Raw genomic sequence first — 23,851 nt, 5'->3', positions numbered from 1 at the left:
TAAAGTGTGTGTGTGTGTGTGTGTGTGTGTGTGTGTGTGTGTTGATCAGACCAGCAGATAAGGACTGGACACTGATAAGGACTGCAGTAACTCTCTCTGCTCTGCAGACTCGCTGCTGTTTGAGCCACCAGTCGGCTCGAGTCTCTGTTTTTCACTTCATAGATTCCCGCTTTCATTCCCACTTTTCACATTTTCTCATCTGATCCGATTAACATGAACCAACGCAGACTGAAAGAAGTGAAACAAAGAGGCACTTCAGCCTTATTATCCCACTGCTTTTGCTATTAATGTTAGCACTATTACTTATATGTTATGTAACAGTTTTTACATTCAACCAGCACATCCTCTTCACCTGTCTGATATTCACCGAGAAAAAGTGCCGGCGTGCTGTCAGACGGCCCTTTACGACGGGGAACTGAAGCCGTTATCTCTGCTCTCTTCAAAGCCACCAGACTCCTTTGACAAAAACAGACATTTTACCTCGCAGAACACAGGAGTTACTGCTCCACCGCTGCCTCCATCGCTTAAATTTATTTAGTTTTGTTAGTTCCTTACCCTTTAAAACACCAAAGTCACACAAAAACACAAACAAAGGCCGGCTTCACACTGGCTGCGTGGCGTGTCAGCTGCGTGGCGTGTCCATTTTTATTTTGGCTCCCATGGTAACAGGTTACAGCTTGCACACTGCCTGCGTGACACGCACGTCTCGGGCGCCGAAAACACGTGCATGCTAGAAATTGGACCGGTGCCTATTTTTCATGCGAAATGCAAGTGTGTTGGAAGCGTTGCCAGGCAAATTGAATAGGAAAAGATGTTTATATGTCATTTTGACACAAATACATATTATTAAATGACATGTTGATGTTTGAAAGTCTCGAGGTTTTGACATAAATGCAGATTTAAATGTCATTTAAAAAAATAATAATAAATAATTATCGATTTTGAAATATTGCACCAAAAAACGTAAAAAGTCGGTAGAAAGAAGGAAGTTAGGCAAGAATAGGTGGAAAGTAGTATCAAAAACTGTAGACAGTAGAAAGAAGGAAGGAAAACCATAAAAAAGTGACAAAAACCTTGAAAAAGGCGGAATTGTTTTTTGAAAAAAGTGACAAAACTTCGACAAACTTGGAGAAAAAAAGAAGACAGTAGAGAGAAGGAAGGAAGGAAGGAAGGAAGGAAGGAAGGAAGGAAGGAAGGAAGGCAAGAACATTGTACCGGACTATCCAGCCTGTTTCTCTGTCACCGGGTAAGAGTGGAGATGGGCTGTGTTAACACGGACTTTAACCGGTGATCAATGCACGTCAGTGAGTAATCAACATTATTTAGGAGTTACTAAACACTATATTGACTCTGGTAAGGATAGGGATTTGTAGTTTTTTAGTTAGTTACTTGGAGGAATTGTGCAATAATGACAGATTCACACATTTTTCTTTTGTTTACACAGTAAATAAATAATTACAAATCTTAAAATCAAGTTCATAAAGTAACTTTCTTTGCATTCATTTGATTCCCAATCAAGATCCACTGGTAAGAATGGCTGTCAATTGTTAATATGGACTTAAAAACTGTTCTGAAATGCAAAATAATAGAATTTTAATCATGCGATAAAATATGCGATTAATCCCGCTTAACTATAGAAATTCAGCGATTAATCGCGATTAAAAAATAAAAAATCGTTTGACAGCCCTAAGATAGATATATATATATATATATATATATATATATTTCTTGAAGCTGCACTTTCATATGGCTCTTTGTAGTTTTGCTTATTTAAAGCTAATGTACTTGCTCTTACTACTTGTTGTCTGGAGTTTGCACCTTCAGGGTTGAAAGCACTTCATTGTAAGTCGCTTTGGATAAAAGCGTCAGCTAAATGACATGTAATGTAAAAGAACAGCGACCAAAAACTACCCTGCAGTCCTCCAAAGTACCCCTTGGGGTACACGTACCCCATTTGAGAAACACTGCTATAGGGGACTTGAGTTTAAACTTTAGCTGCCCTGGACAGATATTGTAGGGAGACAAATATATATAAATATATATATATAACCTCTGTTATTGAATATAATCCAGGCCTTTTCAGATTGGTCGAATGTCAACGTTTTTGTGCGTTGGCGGGTGTTCAGCAGCCTGCCCGACCTCGGCCGGTGCCACGGACGATTTCTCAGTGTGCGACAGCAGATGAAAGCACTCTTCCTCGTATGTCTGCCTCTAAATCAGTGCTGAAGGTTTAATATGAGCCGCCGTGACTCTCTACCGCTCCAACTCCACATTTAAAAGAAGATGATTTGGACCCTGACGGCTTATAATTGATTAACATCCACCTCCTTCTCCTCCTCTGCCTTGGTCTCTCCATTTCTCTTCTTGGGTTCTCGCTCCCTTCGCTCTTTCTTTCTTCTTGATTCTCTTCCTTTCTTCTCTCTCCTTCTCTTTCCATCCCTCTCTCCTCCCATCACCGGTGGCATTCAGCCGTTTCCCATCCGACACATAATGTTCATCTCGGCAACTTAATTACGCTTAAATAGGAATCGGCTGAGGACAGAGAGGTGGAGGAGGGATGGAGGGAGGGTGTGAAACCAGAGGGATGGAGGGAGGGTCTGAAACCAGAGGGATGGAGGGAGGGAGGGTATGAAACCAGAGGGATGGAGGGAGGGAGGTTCTGAAACCAGAGGGATGGAGGGAGGGTGTGAAACCAGAGGGATGGAGGCAAATAGCAACCAGGATTTGATCCTTTGAGGATGAACATTTCTTCTCAATGTGACAAGTTCGTGGTTTGTGAGGATCTTAAAATCAGAAAAAAAGTGTGGATTAATCTGTGATCTACAAAGTGCTCTTAATCTACTAGTCTGAGATCGATTGCTTTTGTCTGGGAAATCGCGGCCTTTTCCTCATTATAGGGCTGCAGCTATCGATTATTTTAGTAATCGAATATTCTACCGATTATTCCATCGATTAATCGAGTGATCGGATAAGAAATACTTAGTAAACAGCTATAGTAAATACTTATTATTGCTGTTTACTAAAAAAAATGGAAACCTGTCTTTTGTATATATACAAAAGACAGACAAAGACGGTACAAAGCTTACAGCAGGGCTATTCACCTACACTTCTGGGGGACACATTTTCAGAAGGCTAATACACAGTGAGATACACAGAAAGAATAAACAATGCAGACATCACCAGCATGATGACGTCATTCACGTGCATATTAAGTGGCCATGCTGGGAGGGGGGGGGGCGGTTTGTCTCCGGCAGCAGCTGCGTTTCCAAAGATTAGCAGCAAACTAATAAAAGTTGGACTACAAACCGACAGCTTTCGTTTTAGCTAGTTGGTAAAACATGGCTATCTGCAGAGTATCATGCTGTAGGCTAGTTGTGTAAAACATGGCTATCTGCAGAGTATCATGCTGTAGGCTAGTTGTGTAAAACGTGGCTATTAGCAGAGTAGCATGCTGTAGGCTAGTTGTGTAAAACGTGGCTATTAGCAGAGTAGCATGCTGTAGGCTAGTTGTGTAAAACATGGCTATCTGCAGAGTAGCATGCTGTAGGCTAGTTGTGTAAAACGTGGCTATTAGCAGAGTAGCATGCTGTAGGCTAGTTGTGTAAAACATGGCTATCTGCAGAGTAGCATGCTGTAGGCTAGTTGTGTAAAACATGGCTATTAGCAGAGTAGCATGCTGTAGGCTAGCTGTGTAAAACATGGCTATTAGCAGAGTAGCGTGCTGTAGGCTAGTTGTGTAAAACATGGCTATCTGCAGAGTAGCATGCTGTAGGCTAGTTGTGTAAAACATGGCTATCTGCAGAGTAGCATGCTGTAGGCTAGTTGTGTAAAACGTGGCTATTAGCAGAGTAGCATGCTGTAGGCTAGTTGTGTAAAACGTGGCTATTAGCAGAGTAGCATGCTGTAGGCTCGTTGTGTAAAACATGGCTATTAGCAGAGTAGCATGCTGTAGGCTAGTTGTGTAAAACATGGCTATCTGCAAAGTAGCATGCTGTAGGCTAGTTGTGTAAAACATGGCTATTAGCAGAGTAGCATGCTGTAGGCTAGTTGTGTAAAACATGGCTATTAGCAGAGTAGCATGCTGTAGGCTAGTTGTGTAAAACATGGCTATCTGCAGAGTAGCATGCTGTAGGCTAGTTGTGTAAAACATGGCTATCTGCAGAGTAGCATGCTGTAGGCTAGTTGTGTAAAACATGGCTATTAGCAGAGTAGCATGCTGTAGGCTAGTTGTGTAAAACATGGCTATTAGCAGAGTAGCATGCTGTAGGCTAGTTGTGTAAAACATGGCTATCTGCAGAGTAGCATGCTGTAAGCTAGTTGTGTAAAACAGCGCGGTGGACGAGAGCAGCAGACGGTAGTTAGCTACCTTGTGTCGGGTTCGCTCCGTGGAATGGATGAGGACACTAAATGTTTTCTACAGAGATGATATAGCCAGGGTTTCCCGCAGCACTTTGCAGGTCAGGCGGCCCGCCTAAGCTGGGGAACGCTACCGCCTTAACTAGGTCGTCTAGGTGCACAAAAGGCCGTCAAGTGCATCTTGGACAATAGCGCGGACGCGCTTCACACCGCGAGCGGGCACGCGCGCCACACGGCCGAAACGAGAGAAAGAAAAAGAGACGTGGTCCGTCGCTGTCTGGAGGATAACTAGCCAGTTGATATCGCGCGTGCGTCCGTGAGAACAATCGCCATTTCACCGTCGCGTGTGCGTCGGAGTTTGTCAGCAAATGTGCGGCAGCTGGGGCATGCCCGCCGCCCGGGCAGAGACGGGGTGATGGACTTACCGGAGCGTTGGCATACGGTGGGCAGAGAACATTTATATACGTTTCTCTGTCCTGTTCTTCACATCTTGTTTCAACGAAGTGAATACATGAGGAAGTGACTGAACTATCATCACCTCTCACGGTGGATTCTCAACGCCCCGGCTGCTGCTGCCCGGTCTTTGAGACACAGCCGTTGTCCGTTTGTTTTTAATCACTACACGCGGTTCACAACACACGGTTAGTTAGCGTAGTTAACACTACACACGGTGAAATGACGTGTTCTGTTTTTATTTCACGCATACTATCTGCGCAGTTTTGGAGAAGAGTTGTCAGGCGAAGTGGAAGAGAGCGAGTCACGGAGGATAATGGGAGCAATGCCAGTGAAATTGTTACAGCACTTTATTTGAAAATAATGAGCTTAAAATTGCACATTGCAACTGTTATTTTGAAAAGCTGGTTATTTATTAATGATTTAGTACTATTCAAATGTAATATTTAGTGTAGTGTGTATGTAGTGTGTACTACACTAACACTGATGTACTACCCCATACCCCATACCCCCCCCCCCCCGGTCAGATGGCAAACCTACCACCTTATCTAACACATTTTCTGCGGGAAACCCTGATATAGCCGCATGTTTGCAGCTTAAAATGATCCCAAACTTTCTGTCGTTTTCTCTCGCCTGTCTCTAAGACCCTCGCTATTTTCGTCTTCCTTCATTTGTAATCTGGGCCGTCAGTCGTGTGTCCACAGAAGCGCCAACGTGTTGTGCGCTAGTAATAATCCTCCGTGCGGAAACACAGTGAGCCGTACAACCTTAATTACGTTGATTTAACGAAGCTTCGAGGCAAAGAATTTTGCTTCGAGGAGTTTTTGTAATCGAATTATTCAAGTTATTTGAGGAATCGTTTCAGCCCTACCTCATTATACTCAAGCTTTCAGTGACTCGTGATTATTTCTCCCCTTTTTAAGGGTCGTAACAAAAAAAAAAAAATATGCTGGAAATGCTCCTTTTCTCTCTTCTATCTTTCTTTGTCAATCCTTTTCCTTGCATCGCCCGTCTCTCTCTTGCCAGACAGCTGGTCAGAGATCATTAATCTTTTACTGCCAAGGTAGTTTCCTCTGTGCACGGAGGAGCGGACAGATTGGGGATCAGTGTCTCCGGTGACCAGCCTGTAATCAGAGGTGAAACCAGGTGAAAAGACGACTGCAGCTCGCTCGCTAAGTGCTGTAATTTGAGCTGAATTACACACGCGCGCATTTGCAGTCAAATGTCGCATCGGGAGTCAGAGAGATCACTCTCTAACGCCTCTGACTCATTCGGAAATTCGTCCTGATCTAGTCTACCTACATGTTTTTGAGGGAGACACTTTGTCCGTCAGGGGTTCATCTTCCCGTCTGGAGCCTTTAAGGTGCTCACACACGTACCAAGCAGACGTTTCCCCAACTTATATGCACCAATAAAAGAAAATAGAAATACACGAATACATTTAGATTTAAAAAGCAGTAATTGCATGAAAACAGGTTGTTGACGAGTCTCGAAGCTCGAGTCCGAGTCAAGTCTGAAGTCAGCTGTTTGTGCGACTTAAGTGCGACTCGAGTCCGAGTCTCAGACTCGAGTCCCCATCTCTGTCAAGGCCGGCGTTTGGCGTTTGGCGAGTGTTCATTTCAGGCCCTGTCTTACTCTTGGCTTTGTCCCCTTATGCTTTAGGGGAAGTAAACCGGAAGTCTATTGTTGAAATGGATTCAGTGAGCTGTGGGCTACAACTTGATCCCCATTCATTTTAGTGTTGTTGTTGTTTTTTTTTTTACATTTTGGCAAATTGGGCACATTAAGACTTCTTATTTCTTGTGTTATTTTTGTTAAAGTACAAAAGGAAAGTCAGTATTTTGCAGTTAGCAACAGAAAGCAACACGAAAAAACACTAGGCTAAAAGTCTCCATGGTCCACTGGAGGTATAGAAGTAATTATATAGAAATATATTTTAGACACACACGCACGCGCGCACACACACACACACACACACACACACGAGACTGAGCCCTGCAGTGCAGTTATTATGTGTGGTGACAGTGTGACAGAGAATAATGGAGACATGTGGCCTCGTTCACCTCTGTGTCTGTTAAATTAATGACTAACAGCTTCACACTAAACTCCTGCAGCTCACTCTGTCTCGTGTTACAGTCCGGACAAATTAACAGCAGATTAACACCGAGGAGAGCAGCAGTCGTCTGCTTTAGAGTCTCCAGATACCCAGACCAGAAAGCCTCTCTGTCATACAGCATCCAGATCGATCCATGCTTTTGATGCTTTTTCTGCCCTCTTGGGTATTTTTTGGCGCTTTTTTTTCTGAGCTTTTGCACTTTTTTTTCTGAGCTTTTGGCACTTTATTGCACTTTTGGGGTCCTATCTTGCATCCGGCTCACCGCAAAGCCCGACCCAAGTGTCTTTGCTAGTTTAAGACCGCCGCAGTTGTCAGTTTCCCGTCCAGCGCCCACGTCGTTTAAATAGCAAATGCACCTGCTCCCATCTGTGGCCCATGGTGGTCTTACAGGGAGGTGTGTTCAGGTGCATTATGGGCGTGCTGGCCTTACAGGGAGGTGTGTTCAGGTGCATCCTGGGCGTGCTGGCCTTACAGGGAGGTGTGTTCAGGTGCATCCTGGGCGTGCTGGTCTTACTGGGAGGTGTGTTCAGGTGCATTCTGGGCGTGCTGGTCTTACAGGGAGGTGTGTTCAGGTGCATTCTGGGTGTATTGCTATCTTGAGGCAGTGGGAAGTGATCGCACCATTGACCAACAAAAACCTGGTCTAAAGTCAATAACGCAGCATTTCATTGTTATTTTAACAGAGCATTAGTAAAATGCTCCTAGGCTCGTGCACAGTGCGTGCACACTATGCTTGTTACACACACAGGGACGCACAGCAGCACACACACATGCAGAAGATTACAAATACAAATATTATGGTGCAAAATCCTCCATCATAACAACAATGCTCCAAGGTCCAAACACGCCTGGCTTTTAAAGGGAATGGGAGATGATCTCTAATTGGTTGATTGCATGTTACGCCCAAAACACCCCTCTGATTAATGAAGACACTAAGTACAACCCTTTAGAACCATGCGCCCGGCACATGGACCCTTTTTTTCTGCCGTCAAACTAGTAAAAGTGGATTTGGACACGCCCTAAACACACCTGCACCAGGACCTTCACGCCGTGCTCTTAGATCGTTAAAATACGGCCCTCAGTGTTTTTCTTTTCTTCTCGATGCTTTTGCTGCCTTTTTTGACTGACTGAATTACGACACTGTCAGGACCTACTTCACCCTTCAGATGCCATAAAGAAAACTGTCAGAGTAGTTTCAAAATGCTTTGTTGTTAACATTTGCAACAAGCTGCTGATTTCATCCCGAACTCTCACAGAGTCTGAGAGTGAAGTGATTTAAACTGATGGATGTTTTTATCAGGTTTCTACAAAGTGATATCTTAAGATCCAGGACTGACATGAAGGAGATCTTTCACCCTGCGTCGAAATGATCGAAATGCTCACATTTTCATTTATTTTATTCATAAGGGCAACACACATTAATCTACATTTCTGTTAGCCAGCCAGCCTGCCACTGTTTTACTGTTGTCCTTTGGTCAGATGTTTGAAACCGGCAAAAAAAGCGACAGAAATTTCCAAAATCTGTCCATAATGTCAAAAAGGGCACCAAAAATGTTGACAAAAGTGACAAAATTATTGTTTAAGGTGACTAAAACACCAAAAAAGCAACATAAATTGTTGAAAGTCAAAAAAGGCGACAAAAAACTTAATTTAAGGAAGAATTTGCATGCATGTCAACACGTATGCGTGTGTCTGAGGTGGGTTTAAAGAGAACGAGACAGGAAATGTTGAGAGGAACGCTGTGAACGAGCGGCTCGCCGGCATTCAGCGCTGGCAGGTCGTCTCCTGTTAATCCTGATGGCTGCTGGTCGCCGTACACTCCCACCGCGGCCGTCTACCGCCTTGTTCCCTTCACGCACAGTAGGCTGCCACTTAATTAACGTGTGTGTGTGTGTGTGTGTGTGTGTGTGTGTGTGTGTGTGTGTGTGTGTGTTCCTGCCCTTTTCCCACGTATTATGGTGTTCAACCGTTCCCAGTGCGGGTATTCAGGGGCTTGTTCAGTTCACCACTGGGCCGTCAGGGCCCCTACCTAATTACACTGTGTGTGTGTGTGTGTGCTCAAGAATATATCTGGCTTCTGTGTAAGTGTGTGTGTGTGTGTATGGTACAGTAGGCTGGTTTCTAATTACTGTCTGCTCCTTGTATTCCCTCAGTGCCAATACCTTCCTGCCTCACTGAACCCTCACTGTGTGTGTGTGTGTGTGTGTGTGTGTGTGTGTGTGTGTGTGTGTGTGTGTCTGTGTGTGTGTGTGTGTGTGTGTGTGTGAGAGAGAAATGTACTCTGACAAATTCAGACACAAGAGAAGCCTCAAATCTCAGGAGGCTTTGGATTGACACACACACACACACACACACACACACACACACACACACAGACACACACAGACACAGACACACACAGACACAGACACACACAGACACAGACACAGACAGACACAGACACACACACACACACACACACACACACGGGACAAGGACGGGATCTGACGCTAAGAGACACTGACGAAGCGTCAGTATTTGACGAGTTGGGAGTGAGAACGGATTGAGTTTGCGGAGTGTTTTAATCCAAACCATGATCTTTTTTTTTAGACTTAACTAGTCATTTTGGTGCCTAAACTTACCCGTAATGTCCGCTCAGAGCGCCCTATTCTTGGGTAACTCAACTACCAACTGCTGCTCGGCGTCGCACGTTTCGTAGTTTTCGTACTATATCATACGGACCCATTCCTGAGAACACGTTGAAAACTTACATTTAACGTTTTTGTTCCCACACATAGACAAACATTACTCAGTTAACAACTACAGATAGATACAGAGATGTTCCCCCTCTCTCTCTCTCTCTCTCTCTCTCTGACATTGGGTTTGTCTTTTCTCCCACCATCACTTTCATTTTCTATCTGTCCATGCCCTCATCCGTCTCTCTGTCTTCTTCCTCTGTCCCCATTTGTCTTTCTCCATGTTGTCTCTCTCTGTCTCTCTCTCTCTCTCTCTCTCTGTCTCTCTCTCTCTCTCTGTCTCTGTCCTCTCTTGTCCTTGACTCCAACACACACCAGCTGGCACTCAGCCAAGTGGAGAGACAGCAGAGATGATTACACACACACACACACACACACACACACACACACACACACACACACACACACACACACACACACACACACATACACACACACACACACAGCGACAAGTGACAGCAGAGGGATGTCAACAAGAGAGAGAGGAAGCAAAGCAATAGAAGATACAATGAAGACATAACTGGAGAGAAACAAGGTGTGTGTGTGTGTGTGTGTGTGTGTGTCTGTCTGTGTGTGTGTGTGTGTCTGTGCGTGTGCGCAGATTGCCACAACTCTCAGTTCTTTTAAATCAAGGTTGAAGACCTTTCTTTTTGATGTTGCCTTTCTTTAAATAATTGTTCGTTTCTTATACTGAAGTTGCATTGTTGAAACTGTATGACAATCTATATAAGCATATAAAGAGAATTAAATAGTAAGACCGGTGGGACCGGCCCATTCCCGTTCTTTTATGTTAAGCACTTTGAATTGCCCTGTTGTAAAGCTGCCTTGCCTTGCCTTGACGTTACCCCCTTGCCACATCGTTCACAGATAACGAGCCGAATAAAGCGTAACTCGTGGTGATAGCAGCGTGCTTTGTGTGGATGAAGCATGAAGTTAACTTGACTTATTTAGCGGCCGGCTCTCTGCCTCGTGACGTTACTACTCCGCTGCTCGTTTGTCCGTCAGTTATTGTAAAACCTCAGCTCCGCGACTTGCCGGAAGTCGGCTTATTATATCGGAAGTATATACGTTACCAATGCAATGGTACACATAAAAATGGCTGGTGCTCTGACCATTCTGCCATGTTGAGTTGAATGGAAATGGCCTTTCTATCCATTTTATTTCTATGATTTCTATGACAGCCGCAGGTTGTTTCACTGTAAAACATCTCAGTAAAAGTAAAAGTATCACTGAAGGAGTTTAAGCAGTGAAATGATGCAGGTTTAGTGGAGCGACTCTGCCAGAGTTAATCGGCCCAGACATCTCATTTCGGGAGGTAAAGCTTCTCCTTTAGGCTGACTGCCTCTCATTTATGTGACGAGCTGTAAACTTTGTAATGTGTAACAGAGAGAGAGAGAGAGAGAGCGAGCGCTGCACGTTCCCGTCTCACTCAGTCTGCAGCACGGGGAGCGAAACCAAAAGATCAGCGTTGTTGTAGAGAGACCGCTGATGCAGTTAGACGTGTAAAGATATTAATAAGATGGAGAAAATAAGGATCAGTTTGTTTTTTTTGTTCAGTAATTTGTTTGGAAAAAATCTAAGTACCTGTGACAGAATCGTCACTCTGTGTGTTCGAGAAGACAATTCAGACTTTTCCAGTTTCCAATTGAAAGTTTGTATATTTGTCGGGTTTATTTCGATATTTCCAAAAGGTGCACATGCATTTCTTGATGCAGACTGATCTCATGAAATTCGAATGCCATTATTGGCATGTTATGAAGACGCACAATGGCTTTTTAGCGTGTTTATCAACGCCGTTTGGCCTCCATTGACTTACCAGTAATTTCCACTGGATGCGGAACGTCTCCGGAACGTCGACGGAGTCATTAGGTTTCCATTAAAGTCAGTGTGTGTATTTCCACTGACTGCAGAACGTCTGCGTCCCGACTCCGTCCCAGCTCCGGCGGTCCCAGCCCTCCGGAGCAGATACCAGAGCTTCTATTGTTTGACGGACGCCGAGAGCTCGCAGCAATCGCACCGACAGCAATTCAGCACACGGCAGATAGTGCGGGACAGGAAGTCGAGCACAGAAACAAAATAAAAATCTGGTTAATTTTCAAAGTAAAATCCAGCGTGCTCACGGCGGATCATATCTCCCTGCACTACACCTTGAAAACACAGCTCAGAGTAGTTTCCCCTCTACTCCTCTGGATGAAACTAACTGGTGGTGGTTTTGTGGTTCTATTCTACGTGAATTCATGAGATCTCGTGGGTCCTCGTGACTACAGCTGTCAGTCATGGCCGCAGCCGTGCCGCAACAAATCCGGACCTGGTGGGTATTAATGGACGGTGGAGCACGCAGCTGTTCCGCAGCGGAGCCGGTCCGCATCCAGTGGAAATTGCCGGTTACATTAACTTGCGTTTGCGTGTGAATTGACGCCATAGCGAGTAGTATGAAACGGAGAAAATCCACGTAGGGACGTTGGTTGGGGGGGAGGATGGGTCAAACACAGGACTTTCACCCAGGAGACCGGAGATCACACACACACACACACACACACACACACACACACACACACACACACACACACATACACACACACATACACACAGACAGACACACACACACACACACACACACACACACATATACACACACACACACACACACACACACACACACACACACACACACACACACACACACACACACACACACACACACACACACACACACACACACACACACACACACACAGACAGACAGACAGAGACATACACACACACACACACACACACACACACACACACACACAGACAGAAAGACAGACAGACAGACAGACAGAAAGACACATACAGACAGACAGACACACACACATACACACACACACACACACATAGTGCGTTTCACTATCTTTGTGGGGACCCGTCATTGACATAATGCATTCCCTAGCCCCTTACCCTAACTTTAACCATCACAACTAAATGCCTAACCTTAACCCTTACCCTCACCCTAACCATAACCTAATTCTAACCCTAATCCTAAAACCAAGTCTTAACCCTCAAACAGACCTTTAAACTTGTGGGGTCCAGCATTTTGGACCCACAAAGCTGTCTGGACCCCACAAGTATACTGTATTCCTGGTTTTTGGACCCCATGAATGAAGTTAAACAAGAACACACACACACACACACACATACACACAGACAGAAAGAAAGACAGAGACACACACACACACACACACACACACACACACACAGACAGACAGAGACACACACACACACACACACACAGACAGACAGACAGACACACACATACAGACAGACAGACACACACACATACACACAGACAGAAAGACAGAGACACCCACACACACACACACACACACACACACACACACACACAGACACACACACACACACACACACACACACAATAGGGTTGAGGTTAAAAAATACCCCAAAATGACCATTTAAAGCTAATCCAAATAATTTAACTTGATGATCTGTGATGATGAACCGAGCATTCGTTCATTCTTTTATGTATTCAGTCTTTTCCAGAGTGTGTGAGAGCTTGTTACAGGCGGAAATGAGCGAGAACACGGATTATTAAGCAGAACTGGCGATGAAAAGTTAAAGTGGTTGAAAGACGCCTTTCAAAAAAAGATCCTAATTAAAACAAACTGCTCTACTGCTGATGACTTTTCAAACAGGCTCTGTGTCTCTAGCCTTTGTTTTCTCTTCTTCATTCATTCTATCGTTCGCTCCCTCCTGTCTTTTTAATGGGGTGCTGCTTTCACTGACCTTTCCGAAACAATGACACGTGTTCCTGGAAGTCTTTATTTCGTCCATATTTGAAGATAAATTAACAGCAATTGATATTAGAATTTAAATCTGTTTAATTTTGTTAATTTGAATTCACCAAAGTCACACAAAAACAAAGTTTTGAACAACTAGCAGTTGGTTTCAAGGGGGTAATCTTCTCTCCACAAAGCATAGCTCGTATGGCGCCATTTTGATGCTAACAAGCCGTCACCTCCCGTTATTCCGTTACAATCATCTCAATGTGATTGCTGGGTCTTCTTAGTACATGTTTACGTCGACAAGCAAAAGTTGTGTTCACATTCACTCTCCACACACAATCTCCTTCATGGTCTAACGTAACGTTGAACACGTTGAGAGCATTTCCGTTCTCATAAAACATTTGCGAAGCTGATTTTTAGGGATATTTTGGAGCTAAGATTGTTTATATCCATGTAAGCTAGCCATCTGTCGTCTTCTTTCCTGCCTTTTGCCCGTGCATTAATTGTGTTTTTTAGTTTTTAGGTGCGTGTTCGCAACCAATTGTCAATCACTAGAATATGGTGAAATATGTGTGAAATACAAACGCTGCAAGTGGTCAACACGTCCTCAGGGTGCCTTTAAGTCTGTCTTTGCTACTGACTTTCTTTCCCTCTATAGTTCCTTCCTTACTTTTATCAACCTGTCGATTCTTTCTTTCCCTCAACAATCCCTCACTTCCTCTTTCTGTCCCACCTTCCCTTCAGTCCTCACCCCTTCCTTCTCTCTCTCTCTCTCTTCATCCCTCAAGTCCTTTGTTAGGTCTTGATAAATTGGCTCTGACATTCTGCCAAAATGGCTGCCCTCTCTCTCTCTCTCTCTTGCACACACACACACACACACACACACACACACACACACTCTTTTGCTCTCTAGTGTTCTTACACCTACTGCTAATTGAATTGGCAATTTGTGTAACAGTACCGATCCCCCCCCTCTCTCTCTCTCTCTCTCTCTCACACACACACACACACACACACACACGCTAGTACTTTTCCTTCTCTAATACACACCTACATGATCACTCTCTTTCTAACACAGACACACACACACACAGTTTGAATATTATATAGTATATATACTGTGTGTATATATGTGTGTGTGTGTGTGTGTTTGTTCAGTGTGTGTGTGTGTTTGTCTGTGTGTGTGTGTGTGTGTGTGTGTGTGTGTGTGTGTTTGTGTGCTGTGGGTTCTGGGATCTCACTGCAGACAAACAACATGCAAACATGAACACACACACAGACAAACACACACACACACACACACACACACACACACACACTGACGGCTAAACGCTCAGAGCATCGCTGGAGGGGCTAGCTGAAACACATACACATAAAACTTGTGTGCTGGCGGCGAGGCCAAACCCCTCTTACTCTCCTCTTCCTCCTCTTCATCCTCTCTCATTCTCCTCTTCCTCCTCTTCATCCTCTCTTATTCTCCTCCTCTTCATCCTCTCTCATTCTCCTCTTCCGTGGGACCGTTTCACAGCGTTAAAGACGTGTTAAAAACGGCGACCGTTACGTTCTCTGGTTTAGATATGAGGACGGAAAACGAAAAAGTCAGATGTTCCCGTTGAGATAATTTACGGAACAAATGGAGCATTTTCTTAACTTGCTTTCTTAATGTGTCTTTGATTATTTACAGAAATGCCCCAAAACCAACCCGTTTTCACTCTGAACTCGTAAAATACGGACGTTTGGACAGTGGCTGTCAGCGTCTGAAGCGACGAAAAAGGCGCCCTTCAGTGTGTTTGTAGAACGTACCGGGGAGAGCAGCAGCTACGCAGGGTTTAGAGAGGAGTATGTAAGGAGGTTGGTTGGGAGGGTGGATGGGTCAACCACAGGACTTTCACCCAGGAGACTGGAGTTCGTGTCCCACTTGTCACGTTTCCTAAAGTCGCTTTCTTCTTTAACCGTCCCGTTATTCCCACGTGACACGGACCTTTTCCTAAACATAACTGCGTCAAAAGTGACGCCAATAGTCCCTGTCGGTACACGATCCGTTCTGCCTGCACGAGCCGTTCTGCACGTGCGCAAGATAATACTGTTTTACCGAGGATACAACCTGCACGATCTGTTCCACGCTAGCCTATGGCTAGCCTTCACCGGGAAGCTAACGTTAGTTTAACTAACAGCTAATTCGGCTAACCGCTAGCTGACAGCTAGATTCAGTCTAAAATAACGTTAACTCAAACGTAATGGGAAAAGCAGGCTACAGCTAAATTAAGACTTCACAGTAATAACAATAAAGACAAGTATTGAGTGATTGTATTTTAAATGAGCACAAGTAAAGTAGAACTGACGTAACAGCTGTTATATATGTTAGGTGTTTGTTATATATGTCAACGTTTATTTTCAAGTTTTATTTTGAGGGTCTTTTAAAGTTATTACATGCTGTCTCAGCTAGCAGTTAGCCGAATTAGCTGTTAGCTAAACTAACGTTAGCTTGCCTGTGGAGGCTAACGGCAGACCGCTACAATCAGCTAGCGGTTAGCCGAATTAGCTGTTAGCTAAACTAACGTTAGCTTGGCTGTCGACCGGAAGCGTGGAACAGATCGTGCAGTGTCGTAAATCCTCGTACAACCGCGCATGCGCGAACATTTTGCGCATGTGCAGAACGGATCGTGTACCGACAGTCCCGACCAACGACGCTAAAGGAGACTTTTAGCGTCAATAACAACGACAAAGGCACCTGACCAAGCGTCCGTATTTTACGCAATAGGAGTGAGAATTAGGGCTAACGATTATTTTCATAGTCGATTAATCTGTTGATTATTTTCTGGATGAATGGATTAGTTGTTTGGTCTCTAAAATGTCAGAAAATGGTGAAAAATGTAGATCAGTGTTTCCCAAACGCCCCAGATGACGTCCTCAAACGTGTCCACAACTCAAAGATATTCAGTTTCCTGTCACAGAGGAGAGAAGAAACTAGAAGATATTCACATTTAACAAGCTGACATCAGAGAAGTTTTACTTTTGTCTTTAAAAAAATTACTCAAACCGACTAATCGATTATCAAAATAGTTGCCGATTAATTTAAAAGTTGACAACTAATCGATTAATCGTTGCAGCTCTAGTGAGAATGTGTTGTGATCAGATGGGGTTGGCTTTTCTTTACTATAAAAAAGTAAAGTGTTTGAGCCCACACGGTCCACTCTGGATTATCAGACGTACACATAGGCGTCGATTTTGGTGGGGACGGTGGGGACGGTGGGGACGCGTACCTACCAGATTTCGTCATGAGTCATTTTGGACCCACCACTTTTTTTGAAAACCTCGAGCTCAATTTAGTTTAAAAAAAAGTCCATAACACATATAATTCTTGAGCGACAGATGCCAAAAAATCCACAACAATCTCTATTTCCCCAAAGGGCAGACACAGACACACACACACACACACACACACACACACACACACACACACACACACACACACACACACACACACACACACACACACACACACACACACACACACACAGACACAGACACAGACACACACACACTGGCTGCACGCTTCTCTGTTCACTACACTGTCTGTCGGGACATTCTGCTTAACGTGAAAAAGCTTAATGTGGTTTAATGTACCTAAACAATGATCAATGATCACCAAATTTCTCATGGCCATATCTTGTCATGAACACTTACGTCTGTCAAAAGAACTAAACCGAAATCCAACGATTATAGAAGTTATCTCACATTAGCGTTGTCTTCTTCATTGGCGCCTATGGCGAGGAAAAAGCTAGCTTGTACCTAAACAATGATCAATGATTACCAAATGTCTCTCTCATATTGCTCCTCATAACCACTGAAAACTGTCAAAAAATCTAACCAGAAATGTGGTGATGATTGATCGTTGTTTAGGTACATTAAACCACGTTAAGCTTTTTCACGTTAGGACTTATAAAGCCCATGAGAACCGTGGGGAGTCAACCCACAGCCGCTCTGCTGCCCTGCTGAAAATGTGAAGCAGAAACGCTTAATGTCAGATAACGTCCATAATAATTGGACTTTGGGTTAGATTTTTTGACAGTTTTCAGTGGTTATGAGGAGCAATATGAGAGGGAAATTTGGTAATCATTGATCATTGTTTACGTACATTAAACCACATTTTTATTCATTAGTAAGCTACAGGACAGTCTTTCTAAACATGACCTGCGCAAAAGAGAAAAAAAAAAAATGAATGCGTCATTGTACCCAGCACTTCTGGAAATATACTTCGAAATAGAGTTTAGATTCTCGGCCCGAGCCCGAGCCCGACCGGACCTCGGGTCGGGCTTGGGCTGTTATTTTCCGCCACATCCTCGGGCCGGGCCGGGCCGGGCCGGGCCGGGCCGGACCCTTGATCAAGCAATTTTTTATTTTTTTTTATCCATTACCTTGTTATCCTATTTGGGTGGGGAGATAGCTATGCCATAATCAGAAATATTATAAATATATATATATAGGCTATATAAAAGTAACAAATGTGTACAAAAGTTAGGCTGCAGTTACTAAATGCAGCACTACATGCGCGGAGTCTCCTCCTCTCGCACGCATCACACCGGGAGCTGGAAGATCGTTATGAAGTGACGTAATTACGCGACGTGAACGTCATCGAAAAGCTGCAAACGCCGCGATGAAGCCACGATGATCCCGCAAGTTTTGCAAGTTCCCACAATTTTATCTCATAAAATTGCATAAATATCCCGCATATTCCATCTAGAATTTAGATTAGACCCGAGGTCCGGTCGGGCTCAGATTGGCCGTTATTTTCCGCAACATCCTCGGGCCGGGCCCGGGCTGGACCCTTGATCAAGTAATTATTATTATTTTTTTATCCATTTTATATATATATATATATATATATATATATATATATTTATATAGGCTATATAAAAGTAACAAATGTGTACAAAAGTTAGGCTGCAGTTACAAAATGCAGCACTTCATGCGCGGAGTCTCCTCCTCTCGCACGCATCACACCGGGAGCTTGAAGATGTAAAGAAAAAAAGAAAAACAGGAGAATTACCTTTGAGCGAAGTGTGGAGGAAAGTCGGAGGTCTGGAAGCAGTTTAAACAAGTCGTGGGCAGTGACAACAATATGTTGTTCATCATCGTTTCTTTTTTTTTTACGTTTCTTCATTCGGATCCACTTGCGATCCGTTCCATTCTAAACAAACAGCAGTTTACAGCTTCGTCCTTGTTGTATTATTCTAAACAGATTTCTGTAGTTCAAACAACTCTGAATTGTAGTTGAGAACGTCAGTTATAACGGCCCACGTATTAAAAAGGTGTCAGGTTTAAATCGGGCTCGGGCTCATAATTACAGTTAATGTGTCGGGCCGGGCCGGGCTCGGACACAACGTGCTCTTTTTTTGGCCGATCTAAGCTCTACTTCCGAAAGCATCTCTGTCCCCAGCACATTTCAAACCAAACTGACGCCCATGGACGTACAACACAACATGTACTTTCTTACAAATAAGAGATCCGACTCCTCAGTCCCCCACTCCCCCCGTCCTCCTTTGTCTTCTCTCTACTCACATTCTGTTGTCCTTAGGTCAAATTTGACCCATATTCAAATCCTTTCTATATCAGAAATTTGGGTTTCTTTCAACCAAATTGTTGAAAAATAACGTGGATGGTTCCATACAACCATTACTCTTCACAAGTAAAATAAAAGATCAGCTCATTACTTTCATTGGATTTGGGTTTTTAATTAAATTTTATAGCATTTGCACAATTTTTCTTTTTTTATAAAAGAACAATGAAAAGAGTGACGGAAATAGCTTCAAAAACGTGCGGAAAAAACAAACAAAAACGTCAAAAAAAGCACAGGAAAAATGTGACGAAAACATCGGTAAGAAGTGACAAAAAAACGTATACATTTTTTTGAGGAAAAGCCACAGAAGTGTCGAAAAAGACGACCACAATGTTGGAGGAAAAAAAAGTAAATTTTGACCCAGAAAAATAAAAAGTTGCACGGACGACGGGCAGAAAAACTCGTTCACAAGAGCATTCGATTACATCATCAATTGAGCCTCATTCAGCTACATTGCCCCTTCAACAACACACAGGAGGTGTGTGTGTGTGTGTGTGTGTGTGTGTGTGTGTGTGTGTGTGTGTGTGTGTGTGTGTGTGTGTGTGTGTGTGTGTGTGTGTGTGTGTGTGTGTGTTATATTCTGTGTAATGAGGTCTGCAGGGAGACGAGGGACGGAGGTTGTGTAGAGAGGAGAAAAATTACCTCAGGGCAGAAAAATCTCTCTTTTAGTGAGTGTTAATCTCTGTCTCACTATCTCAAATTGTCTCAACTGTGTGAACCGGTCTCCCGGTCTTAATCTGTCTCAAACTCTGTTTCTAACTGTACGTCCACACCGCGGCCGACTTGATCTTCTAAAGATACAGGAAGTCATTCATTTTCAATGGAAGCTGCTTCTCTCAGCTGCAAGGAGCGGAAAATCTGTCAGCGTCGCGTTTTGAGCGACCAGAGCGTCAATCAGAAAGTTGAAAGTAGGTCAACTTTATGGTAATGAGCTATGACGCGGTTCAGCGGCAACCAATCAGAATATAGACGTCCTTCACGCTGGCTGATTCCAGAGAAACATACGATGTAAACTTTGGTTCCTACCAAAACATTAGTTCAGAGAAAAAGGAGGAGAAGCTCATCATGGCCGTTGCTGGGTTCCCTATCATTTATGATATTTGCGTATAGGGACCAGTTAACGTTACCTGCCGGTCACATGGTCTCTAAACAGTCCGCTCACGGTGAAGTCCTGCACGGATCAACAGCTGGCGGCTGCTCGCTCTGCCTGCACGCTGCTGCGGTTCAGCGGCTAACGAGCGAGCTAACTGCTAACAGACACCGCTGCGACCAACAACCAATACACATTCTGTCATTATATATGTCATTTATAAAAGGTTTCTAGTGTCAGTGTATTGGCCGTGCAGTGGCTGCTTGATCTTTTTCCATGATGAACATAGAATGCTGCTACGTCAGAGCGGCCAAAGCCTCAAACAGCTTCCCCGGACTTTCTGACCAGCGTCCTCGACCGGGCGGCCAGAGCTTCTTTGCAGCTCAAGTCGGCGGCGGTGTGGACGTACAGATAGTCTCAAACTATCTAGCGTATACTCCTGTCTCGTTCTGTCTCTCTTGGTTCGGCTATATGATGTCATACGAAAACGTTTGCACAAAAATTAGTCTGATATCCTACGAAATTAGAGCGTCGCGCGTCAGTTAAATTTTGCGTTTTTTCAGGCATTTTAGGCCTTTATTTCCATAGGACAGATGAAGACATGAAAGGGGGGAATGACATGCAGCAAAGGGCCGCAGGTCAGAGTCGAACCCGTGGCTGCTGCATCGAGGAGTAAACCTCTATATATGTGCGCCCGCTCTACCAACTGAGCTAACCCGGCCACAAGTTTAGCGGTCTTTACAGTTAGATTTAACAGAGAAAAGGTGACTCTGAGCCGGGTAGAGAGCAACTGTAACTCTCTCTCTCTCTCTCTCTGTCTCTCTCTCTCTCTCTCTCTCTCTCTCTCTCTCTCTTTCTCTGTCTCTCCCTCTCAGTCTCTCTCTCTCTTTCTCCGTCTCTCTCTCTCTCTCTCTCTCTCTCCGTCTCTGTCTCTCTCTCTCAGTCTCTCTCTCTCTCTCTTTCTCCGTCTCTCTGTCTCTCTTTCTCTCTTTCTCAGTCTCTCTCTCTCTCTCTCTGTCTCTCTCTCTCTCTCTGTCTCTCTTTCTCAGTCTCTCTCTCTCTCTCAGTCTCTCTCTCGCTCTCTCTCTCTCTCTGTCTCTCTCTCTCTGTCTCTTTCTCAGTCTCTCTCTCTCTCTCTCTCTCTCTCTCAGTCTCTCTTTCTCAGTCTCTCTCAGTCTCTCTTTCTCAGTCTCTCTCTCTCTCTCAGTCTCTCTCTCAGTCTCTCTTTCTCAGTCTCTCTCTCTCAGTCTCTCTCTCTCAGTCTCTCTCTCTTTCTGGCTGTTGTACTTTGTTTTTCTCTGAGAGTTCTGCCCTCGGGGAGAAATTTTAGAAAGCTGTGAACCATTTCTCACTTTTCTCCTCTTGTCTCTCTCTCTCTCTCTCTCTCTCTCTCTCTCTCTCTCTCTCTCCAAGGATGAACAGTGATGGATAGAAAGATGAGAATAATAAAAGGGATAGCCAGAAACGGAAAGGAAAAGAGAATAAATGAGAGAAAGAGAAGCCCGTCCACAGAGACTCATCTTCAGCCACTCGGCCATCATCGCTCCATCGGTTATTTGGCTCTTAGAAACATTTGTCAAGCGTCTAAAACACTTGACGAGTGATCATAACGTCCTGCTGCAGTTTCAGAGTTGATAAAGTGTCCCACTGCCTCCCCAGTCCCTTCCCAAGAACCCTACATCTGTCTTCTTCTGTGTCGAATCAATGCGACAACTTTTAGAGACAACCTAGTTTGAGATAGAAAGACTCTCCCCTTCAACCCCTGTGTCCTACCACCTGTCAACTTTGGTTTCTTTTACCAGTGACCGCAATCTTTCCATGGAGGTAAGCCAGCCTCCGTAAGCGTAACCTCCTATGGCGCCATTTTGATGCTACCAAGCCATCACCCCCCGTTAGCATCCCATTGACTGCCATTCATTTTGACGTCACTTTGACAGAGAATAACTTTACATCTGAAGAGTTTAAAGACTCTATTTGTCCATTGTTTATTTCTAAAGAAACACGACAATGTATAAAAGGCTCCATTACCTTGTACCTCACGTTATGGCTCCGTAGCAGACGTTTTTATAAAAATAGGCTAACGATTGGGTCATAACCATGAGACTTACTGTCTCATAGTAGAGGAATTACCGTATAGTACAGGAGAAGCTCTCAGGCAGTTTGGACTTCCATTAGCTGTTTAAGTTTAATTACTAATGTTAACTATCATTTTAGTGATCAATAATTAGCCTGTGTCTATGTTATCTCCTTACATATACCTACGCTCTCCGTCTCTGCTAGATTGGGAATGATTGAGATTTCTCTTGGCACAGCTACCAGAAGACTTCCAACTTTCAGACAGGTTGCTCACGTCACATCTACGTCTTCAAGCTCAGTTGGAGGCTGCTCAGTAACGCTCAGACATCACCGGGAAAGTGACTTCACTGGTCTCCGTTGCAAGTCTACGGCGTCGCTTTGTCCATTAATTTTACTGTCTATGAATCTTTCCCAAAACATTAACTTGAGTTGTTCCAAAACTGATACCGAGGTAGTATCGTAAAAGCCTCTCATACTGCCTAAAATGTCCCCTAACCCCTAACCCTAACCCTTCACCGATCCAGAGCAACTTAATTCAACCCCAGAAAAAAATCAACTTCAAAGTATTTTCACCCGGATAAAACGGCCGTCCACAGTTGTTAGCTCTACGTTTTTTTTGTTGCTGTTTTCACTGTAAAATTGTCAAAAATTGTGCAATGAGTTAGCGCTTTTGCCCCTTTATCCAGAATTACTTAAACTTTCAACATCTGGCAGTTATCTAATAATAGTATGTGTAATAACAGTTTTAAGGTAAAAAAAACTAAAAAACATAATTGGATTTCTCATGTTTTCAACCGAGTAGAAACTGAGAAATTTGATGAACAAAATGCAAAACGTGAACAATTTCAGATTTGAACTATATTACATATCTCCAAGAACGTTTGTGAGCCTTAGCAGTGTCTCCTTTAGGATTTTTTAAGCAGTGGGGGCATGTCTGTTTTTTGTTTTTTTTAACCCAGGACAAAACCTACACATTCGAAATTGGGGAGAAATTATGAACATCGGCAACCAACAGTGTATGTAAAATATGATGCCGTGGTAACGTGTGTTGACTTGCCTTCAAGTCGAACGCGTTCTCCGCCTGTCTGCGGAGTACGCCTGCGTTTAAGTCGACACGTCTAGTTTCGATCTAGCATTGAACGTTACATTTCACATGTGCATCGTTGATGTTAGACTTGAACTGGAATAAAGCCGTGGTTGCATGTCAATACTGTCATGTTGTCTGCTTAAAATGTATCGTCATTTTAATTCAAAGTTTTTGCTGCAGGTTGACCTCACTAAATTGAACTTGTTAGCATTTTCAGCTCCTCACGTAAACCACAGGATATTGTTGTTAGCGTGAAGCTAACGGTTCCCATTGGTTTCAATAAGGAGGGCTAACAATGCTAACTCGTCACACTGTTCAATAATGTTCTGCAGAGCTGATCTTACTGGTTCCTGTTGTCCTGTGCCATGTGTGTTTGTCACGCTAGGCTCTATGAACGTTAGTGTGTGTGTGTGAATGCATATTTGTGTGTGTGTGTGTGTGTGTGTGTGTGTGTGTGTGTGTGTGTGTGTGTGTGTGTGTGTGTGTGTGTGTGTGTGTGTAGCTTTGCTCGTATCAATGTGTCTGAGTCTCACCGG

At 43.9% G+C, this 23,851-nt stretch overlaps 1 protein-coding gene and 1 long non-coding RNA gene across 2 annotated transcripts in view; one reads left to right on the top strand and one right to left on the bottom strand.

Moving 5' to 3' along the window:
- Positions 1–23,851, top strand: part of LOC116065682 (stress response protein nst1-like) — a 254,118-nt gene that overhangs the window by 221,892 nt on the left and 8,375 nt on the right. The gene's annotated exons all lie outside the window — the stretch shown is intronic.
- Positions 392–23,722, bottom strand: LOC118493790. Its single transcript, XR_004895800.1, has 4 exons — positions 23,712–23,722; positions 21,440–21,448; positions 20,185–20,189; positions 392–523 (listed from the first exon to the last, which is right to left on the bottom strand). It is a non-coding gene; the product is annotated as an uncharacterized LOC118493790 (long non-coding RNA).

Source organism: Sander lucioperca, chromosome 18, assembly GCF_008315115.2.
Source record: "Sander lucioperca isolate FBNREF2018 chromosome 18, SLUC_FBN_1.2, whole genome shotgun sequence".
In the NCBI taxonomy this organism is placed as follows: Eukaryota; Metazoa; Chordata; class Actinopteri; order Perciformes; family Percidae; genus Sander; species Sander lucioperca.
The sequence above is the reverse complement of the archived record's forward strand: the minus strand, read 5'-3'. Positions and strand labels throughout refer to the sequence as shown.